Genomic DNA, 8,794 nt, shown 5'->3' on the forward strand with positions numbered 1-8,794 from the left:
TGATCAAGTCTTTGCAAATAATATTCGTCTTCCAGTCTATTGGTTTGTTGCCACGTGGAAAACCTATATATACAGATCATATATATATATATATATATATGGGTAGCGTTCAAGGGCAAACTTTTTAGCAAACTTTTTGGCAAAACATTTTTCAAAACATGGGTTAGAGGTTTTGGAATGGGCTGATTTTTGGTGAGGATGATCTCTACGGTGAGTAGATCATCCTCACCAAAAATCAGCCCATTCCAAAACTTCTAACCCATGTTTACCAGTTGAAAAATCGTGGACCGTCCATTTTTTGTAAACTGTTTTTGATGGGGTTAGAAGTGTTGGAATGGGCTGATTTTTGGTGATGATGATCTCCTCACCGTAGAGATCATCCTCACCAAAAATCAGCCTATTCCAAAACCTCTAACTCATGTTTTGAAAAATGTTTTGCCAAAAAGTTTGTTAAAAAGTTGGCCATTGAACGCCCCCTATATATATATATATATATATATATATATATATATATATATATATATATAGGGTCCCTATCCGTGGCAAACATTTTGGCAAACACTTTTTCAAAACATGGGTTAGAGGTCTTGGAATGGGCTGATTTTTGGTGAGGATGATCTCTACGTTGAGGAGATCATCCTCACCAAAAATCAGCTCATTCCAAAACTTCTAGCCCCATTTTACAAGTTGAAAAATCGTGAACCGTCCATTTTTTGTAAACCATTTTTTATGAGGTTAGAAGTTTTGGAATGGGCTGATTTTTGGTGATGATGATCTCCTCACCATAGAGATCATCCTCACCAAAAATCAGCCCATTCCAAGACCTCTAACCCATGTTTTGAAAAATGTGTTTGCCAAAATGTTTTGCCAAACTGTTGGCCATTGAACGCTACTCATATATATATATATATATATAGGGAGGCGTTCGGAGGCATCAGTTTCATCAGTCATTTTAACAAAAGTAACCCGGCCGTTGGATATTATTAAATCGGACGGTCGAGATTGTTTATTGCGTTTAAATTATAACTTATAGGTTTTTACAGCGCCATCCCTCATCTTTTGACTTATTAGTGTCACCTCCCTGAGTGAAAAACAGCAGAGAGAACTCGTCTGTTCTCTCTAAAAGTCTCGAACAACTCTCTCTCTCGTTCTCGCTCTAGCTTCGCTGAAACCCTCCTCTCTCTCGCTGCAACTCCTCGATGAAAACCATCTCTCTCTCTCTCTCTCTCCTCTCTCTCTCTCTCTCTCTGCTCTCTCTCTCTCGCTCGCGACGCTGAAACCCTCGAACCTCATCTGTTCTCTCTAAACCCTCGAAACCCAAAAAACACAGGACGATGCAGCCTCAAGAGGCGCTTCTGTTGGTCCTTGAAAGTAACCATTACCAAATGGGTTCGTAGTGGTTCCAGCCAAAAGGCTAGCCAAGTTAATAACCATGCCATCCAAACCCACATCGTTGTTGGGTGCAACCAATGGTGGACTTTGTGGTCCATAAATCGGTTGATGAAACGGCCAAGCGCATTGACCCAGACACTGAGTCTCTGAGTTACCAACCCAGCTGTAAGCAAACTTGTAATTCTTGTTCTTAACCTAGGAACTCGAAGAAGACGACCCATGGGTTCCACACCTGCTCGAGCAAAACCCTTCAACGATTACATCAGAAGAAGTTAAAACCACATTAATGGCATTCTTTTCCTCGCCTTTTGCTGCCAATCTCACGATTTGTTTACTTGTTAGAGATTTACCCATTGAGTAGTTCTCATCGAGGATTTGTTTCCCCATTATTGAGAGAAGAAGAGAATTGGATTTTTTGGAAGAGAGATGGTAGTATTTTTGGGTGGTTTCCCACCAAGTGGAGACAGATGAGTTGTTTTGGTTTTGGGGTTTGGAAGGGTAAAGAGAATTGAGGAAATCAGAGACGATAGCGCGTTGAGAGGGCTTGAATTTACCATACCAGATGAGATTGATAGACATTTTTCCAGAAAGAAGAGGACCGTTGTGGTATTTTAGGAGAAGAGGTTGTTCTGTTACCAACTTGGTGAGTCTCCTTCCTGCAAAGGAGAAATGAAATAAAGAGACCACTAAAAGGAGTTGTAGAAGCAGAGTTGAAACAGAGGAAGCCATGTTGAACAAGATCGAGAGCCTGAGAGAGAGAGAGAGAGAGAGGAGCGAACGAGCGAGCGAGAGAGATAGAGAGAGAGAGAGAGAATGTTTCAGAGAGAGAAAGAGAGAGGAGACGAGAACTCTCTCTGCTGTTGTAATTATGCCAGGGAGGTGGCACTAATAATCATAAAAACGAGGGATGGCGCTGTAAAAAACAATAATATATAACTTAAACGAAATCAACAATCTCGACCGTCCGATTCAACAATATCCAACGGTCGGGTTTCTTTTGTTAAAACGACTGTTAAAATAGAGGCATCCGAACGCCTCCCATATATATATATATATATATATATATATATATATATATATGGGTCCCGTTCAGCACCAAGCATTTGGCCAACATTTTAGCCAACCATTTTTGTCCTACATGGGTTAGAAGTTTTGGAATTGGCTGATTTTTTTGTGAGAATGATCTCTACTGTGAGGAGATCATTCTCACCAAAAATCAGCCCATTCCAAAACTTCTAGCCCCATGTTTACAAGTTGAAAAATCGTGGACCATCAATTTTTGTAAACCATTTTTTATGGGGTTAGAAGTTTTGGAATGAGCTGATTTTTGGTGATGATGATCTCCTCACCGTAGAGATCATCCTCACCAAAAATCAGCTCATTCCAAAACTTCTAACCCATGTTTTGAAAAATGTTTGCCCAAAATGTTTGCTGCTGAACATTTCCCATATATATAGGGAAATGTTCGGCACCCTACGCTTTACTCTACACTTTACCCTACATGTTTTGTCCTACATGGGTTAGAAGTTTTGGAATGGGCTGATTTTTGGTGAGAATGATCTCTACGGTTAGAAGATCATCCTCACCAAAAATCAGCCTATTCCGAAATTTCTAGCCCCATGTTTACAAGTTGAAAAATTGTAGACGGTCCATTTTTTGTAAACCATTTTTTATGGGGTTAGAAGTTTTAGAATGGGCTGATTTTTGGTGAGGATGATCTCCTTACCGCAGAGATTATCCTCACCAAAAAAATCAGCATATTCCAAAACTTCTATCCCATGTAGGACAAAACACGTAGGGTAAAGTGTAGGGTGCCGAACAGGACCCATATATATATATATATATGGATATTAAAAACAATTAGAGTGATATGTGAAATTGATCTTGGAGTGATCCCAAAGGCATGAACTCGTGGACTAGAAGGAAAAGAACTCCTTCCAAGCAAACACCAATTAGTTTGACAATATTAGGATGATCCAACAACATGAGTAAATGAAGCTCCATCCTAAAGTTTATGTCCACCTCTCGAACTTTAAACACTCTTGTGACGAACCACAACCTATTAATTAATTAATTTATTTATTTATTTATATAAGAAAGAAAGAAAAAAAAAATATTCATCAACATCAGTTAATCAAACATGATTAATTAATTAGTCAGAAATTAAGGATTAACTCAACTATTGTACCTGATTATTAAAGACTACTCTAAAAACCTCTTCGACCCTAATTTGAAGTTATTTGTGAAATCTGCAATCTCTTCGTAGGTGAACGTATGAGCAATGTAGTTCTCCTTGCCCAGAACTGACTCTGATTATGAATAAATCTAAAAATTAATTAGTTGCATTTCCTGAGATAAATTAGCTATGACTATTAAATTTCACCATTTCTCAAGAACCAAACGAATTAACAATAAGAGTTATTAAAAAAAAAACGGTAATCAATATCAAATTAAATCATTAAAATCTAATTAAAGAAAGAAAAGAATAGTTTAGTTTAAACTAAAGTACTTCGATCTCTCAAGAACAGGGCGAATTGTACAGAGTTAAGATCAATTAAAATGATGTCGAATCTTATTACAGAAAGTAAAGATAGAGATTCTTGATGAATTTGACAAATGTTCTTGTGAAATTTAGATTAATTTCTAGGGATCCGAAGAAAAACTGAAAGAATTCGTCAAATCAATTGATCAAGAATTAGATTACCATTGGCAGGTTCTGCTGGACTCAATTTCTCCTTCGTCATCCACTTTGATAGGAACTCTCTATTGCTTCTCTAGGAACACAAAAGAAGTCAGGAGAATAGTTCTTCTTGTTATTCAATTAAATTGTTGAATTGGCTATATATAGCATTGCAAAAATAACAGAATAGAGAAAAATCTACAGCCCACATTTTACATGCCTAGTGAATAGGAAACAAACAACTTCTCCCTAAGAATAGGGATTATTCAAATCACTAAGCAACTAATAGAAACAGATCCTAAAGACTCGATCCACACTAACAACTAATAGTTTCAACATCCTCCCTTAAACTGAATACCAATTTATTCAGTTTATACTTGGATCTGTGCAGACTCTCAATAAACCTCCCAGCTTCACAAACATCTCAAACTTCAATGGTTTGGTCATTATGTCTGCAACCTATTCTTGAGTGTGATAATGGACCAACTTTACAACTCCATCTTTTGTAAGCTCATGCATAAAATGAAACCTAACATCTATATACTTGCTTCGACCATGTAATACAGGATTCTTTTGTAGACACCCCATTTTTGCATCCGCCTGATTAATCAACTCGTCAACCCGATCGCAATGATTCCCAATGATGGATGTGTATTCCATTGCTTTATTTTGTTAACAGATGTGTTTCAGAAATCCGGATGAGGTATCTCGAACTGACAAAACCTTAGAAATCACGCTACGCTAGGAAAATACGACCCCAGAAACATAGAAATCATCATTTTGCAGATCAAGAAGAAGTTTCACGATAAAAATCACTAAAAATTGACCAAATTACCAAAATACCCCTAACCTCAAAACAACCCTAGAGCCTACGTTACGCTTAGGAAAACCCATTCAAACACATAAAATAACAAATCAAAACCAAATAAATCATTTCACCAATTTTAATAGAATTCAAAAATTACGAAAATGCCCCTCATAAAGTTCACGATCATTTCACACAAAAATTTCAGAAATAACACAAACCAATATTTCCATTGAATTCCTTACGAAAAATCGATTCTAAAACATCCTAGAACATTAAAAACCGACTTAAAACGTGAAAAGTCCTCTCCGGGGGCAAAACGATAATTTCACAATTTTCATAATTAAAAATTCCGAATTAATAAATAAAACATTAAATAATTAAAGTAAAACATTAATGAAATTAATTTGAAAATTGAAACCAAAGAAATCGATCAATCGGGCTCTCATGAAAAATTGTTGAGGGTTCGTGAGATATTTCTTTAAGGACCCCTTCATTTGGGGGTCCAAAGAATTAAAGAAATAATGGAGGAGAGGTCTCCAAAAATTAAAAGTAAATCAAGCAAGACTAAAGTCAATGTATTAAAGTCAATCAAGCAAGACTAAAGTCAAAATTAAAGTCAATTAAGCAAGACTAAAGTCAAGATATTAAAAATCAATCAATTAAGACTAAAGTCAAAATATTAAAAGTCAATCAAATAAGACCAAAATTCAAAATCATAATAGAGTTCTAATTAAAAAATAACTCTATCTAATAGAGTTCTAACTAAAAAATAATTCTACCTAAAATAATTCTAATTAAAACACAATTCTACCTAAAACAAGTCTAACTAAAACACAACTCTAATTAAAAGAACTCTAATTAAACACTAACTCTATCCAAATCAACCCCTAAAAACATCTATAAATAGAGGTGCTCACACCCTATTTTCGTATTAAGTCATAAACCCTAAGAGAAGTAGGTCTAAAAGCCCCCCTAGCCTCCCATAAACCCTAGTTTTGGAGTCCCAACTCCTTACCTAACATCCCTCCTTCAATTTTAGCCTAAAGAACACTCAAAATCCTTCCAAAAACATCCTAAAATCCGCAATAAACTTGAAGAGTTCAGATCCAAAAATAAGGAGATACCTCGCCTCGAAGATCTGAAATCAAATCCGGAGACAAAACGAAGCAAGGGAGTACGGTACAAGGAGCTATTTTTGTCAGATCTGAGGGAATAAAGTTTGCTATTGGAAAAGTATAAAAATAAAAAATTTATTTATTTTTATCTAAGTTTTTAGCAATGTAATTTACTTGGGAAGTTAGTAGAGACCGGCTTTGGCCGGGCAGGGTTGGTGCCTAACACCTTCCAATCTCGTAACATGATCCCCGAATTCAGCTTTGTTTGATTTTAGATTAGTTTTTTTTTATCCGTTTAGATTCATTGATCGGTTCCTAGACCTTAACAACTAGGTGACGACTCCCAAACCTCAAGGGTCAAAAGCGGATCCGCGCACCCCGCTGATCGAGGGCGCTTTCAGTGGCGACTCCACTGGGGACATTGAGGATCAGACTTGGAAAACCCCAAGTATGGGAGCATTGCCAAGGACCTAGTTTTTTTTTTAGTTTTTTTTATTTAATTCTTAGTTAGTTTCTTTTTATTATTTGTGTGTTGTTTTTATTTTTGTTAGTACATCATTAATTATCTGATTCTACTCGGAGCACTTTGATCTAACATGTTAATCTTTATGGTTCAATCAAGGGCCATTCGGAATGACCCTAAATAATGTGATATTTCAAGATGAATGATTCTATTAAGGATGGGATTATGATCAGTTATTGATGATTGGACAATAACTTTTATATGAGTAGATTTGTTTTTCTTTGAGCTTGATTTGTGGGTTAATGTTTTTTTTCTTCTTTTCTTTAAATTTTTTTTTTTTTGCAAGCCATGCTGTCCATTGACAGCAAAAGGAAAAGGAAAAAGAATGAAATAATAAAAAAAAGAGGGGCGTTTTGAAGGTTCTGTAACTTAGAGACTAATTTTCGTTTTTAATTAATGGGTAGTGTGCCCCGAGTGAAAACAGTTTTTTTATTAGACCTTTTTCGATTACTTCATCTCTCCCAAACAATTTTAGCGTCTCCAACAGAGACTTACAAAGTTCCAGCCGATTGCTTTACACCTTTAAATCTGACCATTTTTTTTACCTTGAATGGAGGGTTAAGAAATCAACTAAAATAGGAAAACCCTCTGATTTGGTTTGGGCCATTAGCGAAAATTAGAGGGTGAGTTTTTGAGTTTAAACTTTGCCGAGTTTCAATCGAAGAAGGGAGACCTTGTAATCAGATCAAAAACCGTGAGTTCCATCGATTTTTTGCGAGTTTTTGCAACGGTTTTAGGGCTGCAACAGAACGGTAATGGCAGATGAAAGTTAAGAGATCACTAAAAAAAAAAAATCGTTTTGGTTGGTTTCAGGTTTTTAGCAAAAAGCTAATTGGGTTTTGAATCTAAACCTTACGGTGTTTTGATTGAAGATGGGGAACCTTAAAAATCAATGGTAAAGATCGAATGAAAACCATGGATTCCATGGTATCTTATGCATCGGTTTTGAGCTTTAATAAACCATCAATGGCAGCGTTTTTTCTTTCTTTAATCTGGGTTTGAAATCACGGGAAATCGATGATCAGCGAGGAACTTTAATTTGACTAAACTGACCTCAAATTGATGGGTTTGAGGAGTTGGATCATTCTCTGGTTTTTTTTTGTAAAAAAAAATTGTATGAATATGGCTGAAAATCGATGGAGAAGATGATGTGAAAATTAAATAAAATTTTTATTTTTTTACTAAGGACACACCACTTTTATTGAAAACAATGATTAGTGTTATGGTTAATAGCACCCCCACTAAATTGCCCCTTGCTTTATTTCGTTGTTTTATTTATTTATTTTTTTTTATTATATTTTTTTTTACTGTTTTTGCTTGTTGTCCTTTTAATAATTAAAAAAAACAAATGTATGTTCTTTTAAGTTTGTTTATAAAAAAAATAAAAAAATCGATTTGTTTTTAAAAAAAAATGCCTCATTTTTTTTATTTTCCTTTTCTCTCTATCAATTTGTTTAAAAATCATCATAACTTTTCATCCCGACAATTGTTATGTCGTTCTTAATCCAATATCCTCAAAAATATTAATTTGATTAAGGTCACCCCAAAATGACCCTTGATTAGACTATAAAAATTACAAAAATGGCGCCTATTGCAATGATCGGATCTAGTCGATTATCATATGCCATATTCATTGATTAATTTGCCATGATTGATGTATGAAGGTAATGTGCATGTTTAAATTTTAAATGGGACCATATTATTAATTTATGTTAATTGCATATCTAACATGCCATAATCTTGTTTGAGATACATGCTTGATGTTGATCATAATGTTGATGTGATGGAATGTGATTGGATTGGTATTTAATATTCATGCCACATCAATGTTGTGGTCTGATAAGGCCCATGGGCCCATTTGTTTGAAAAAGGCCCCGGGACACCCCACCCTGTGTTGCACACACCAGATGCACGTCTAATGTTTTACCCACTTACACGTCCTATATAGCCAACGTGGCACTAGTGCGTGGCCCGATCTCTTCGGAGATGCGACGTCATTCATGAAAACCACAACTCCAGTCACGTACCTTAGGGTATATCAAACTGGGGGCATCAATACCGTCTGATCAGGTGATTCTGAGAAGTATATTGATGCACCCAGGCTGGAGCGACCTGAGCCTTTGACCTATTGTGAGCCACACAGTCACATGTCCCGATTGCCAACGTAGTACTAGTACGTGGTTGGTCCCCTCGTGAGATGCCAAACCATTTATGAAAGCTACAACTCTTGACTCGTACCCATAGGTATAAAAGATGATCTAAGTATATCAATTGCA

The 8,794-nt window shown here is 35.9% G+C and overlaps 1 pseudogene; it reads right to left on the bottom strand.

Annotated features, from left to right (window-relative positions):
• Positions 1 to 1,302: 1,302 nt before the first annotated feature.
• LOC147398398 (protein PHOSPHATE-INDUCED 1-like) lies at positions 1,303 to 2,157 on the bottom strand (annotated as a pseudogene).
• Positions 2,158 to 8,794: the final 6,637 nt, after the last annotated feature.

This window comes from Akebia trifoliata, chromosome 7 (assembly GCF_017979445.1).
Source record: "Akebia trifoliata isolate Shusen 1 chromosome 7, ASM1797944v1, whole genome shotgun sequence".
Taxonomy (NCBI): domain Eukaryota; kingdom Viridiplantae; phylum Streptophyta; class Magnoliopsida; order Ranunculales; family Lardizabalaceae; genus Akebia; species Akebia trifoliata.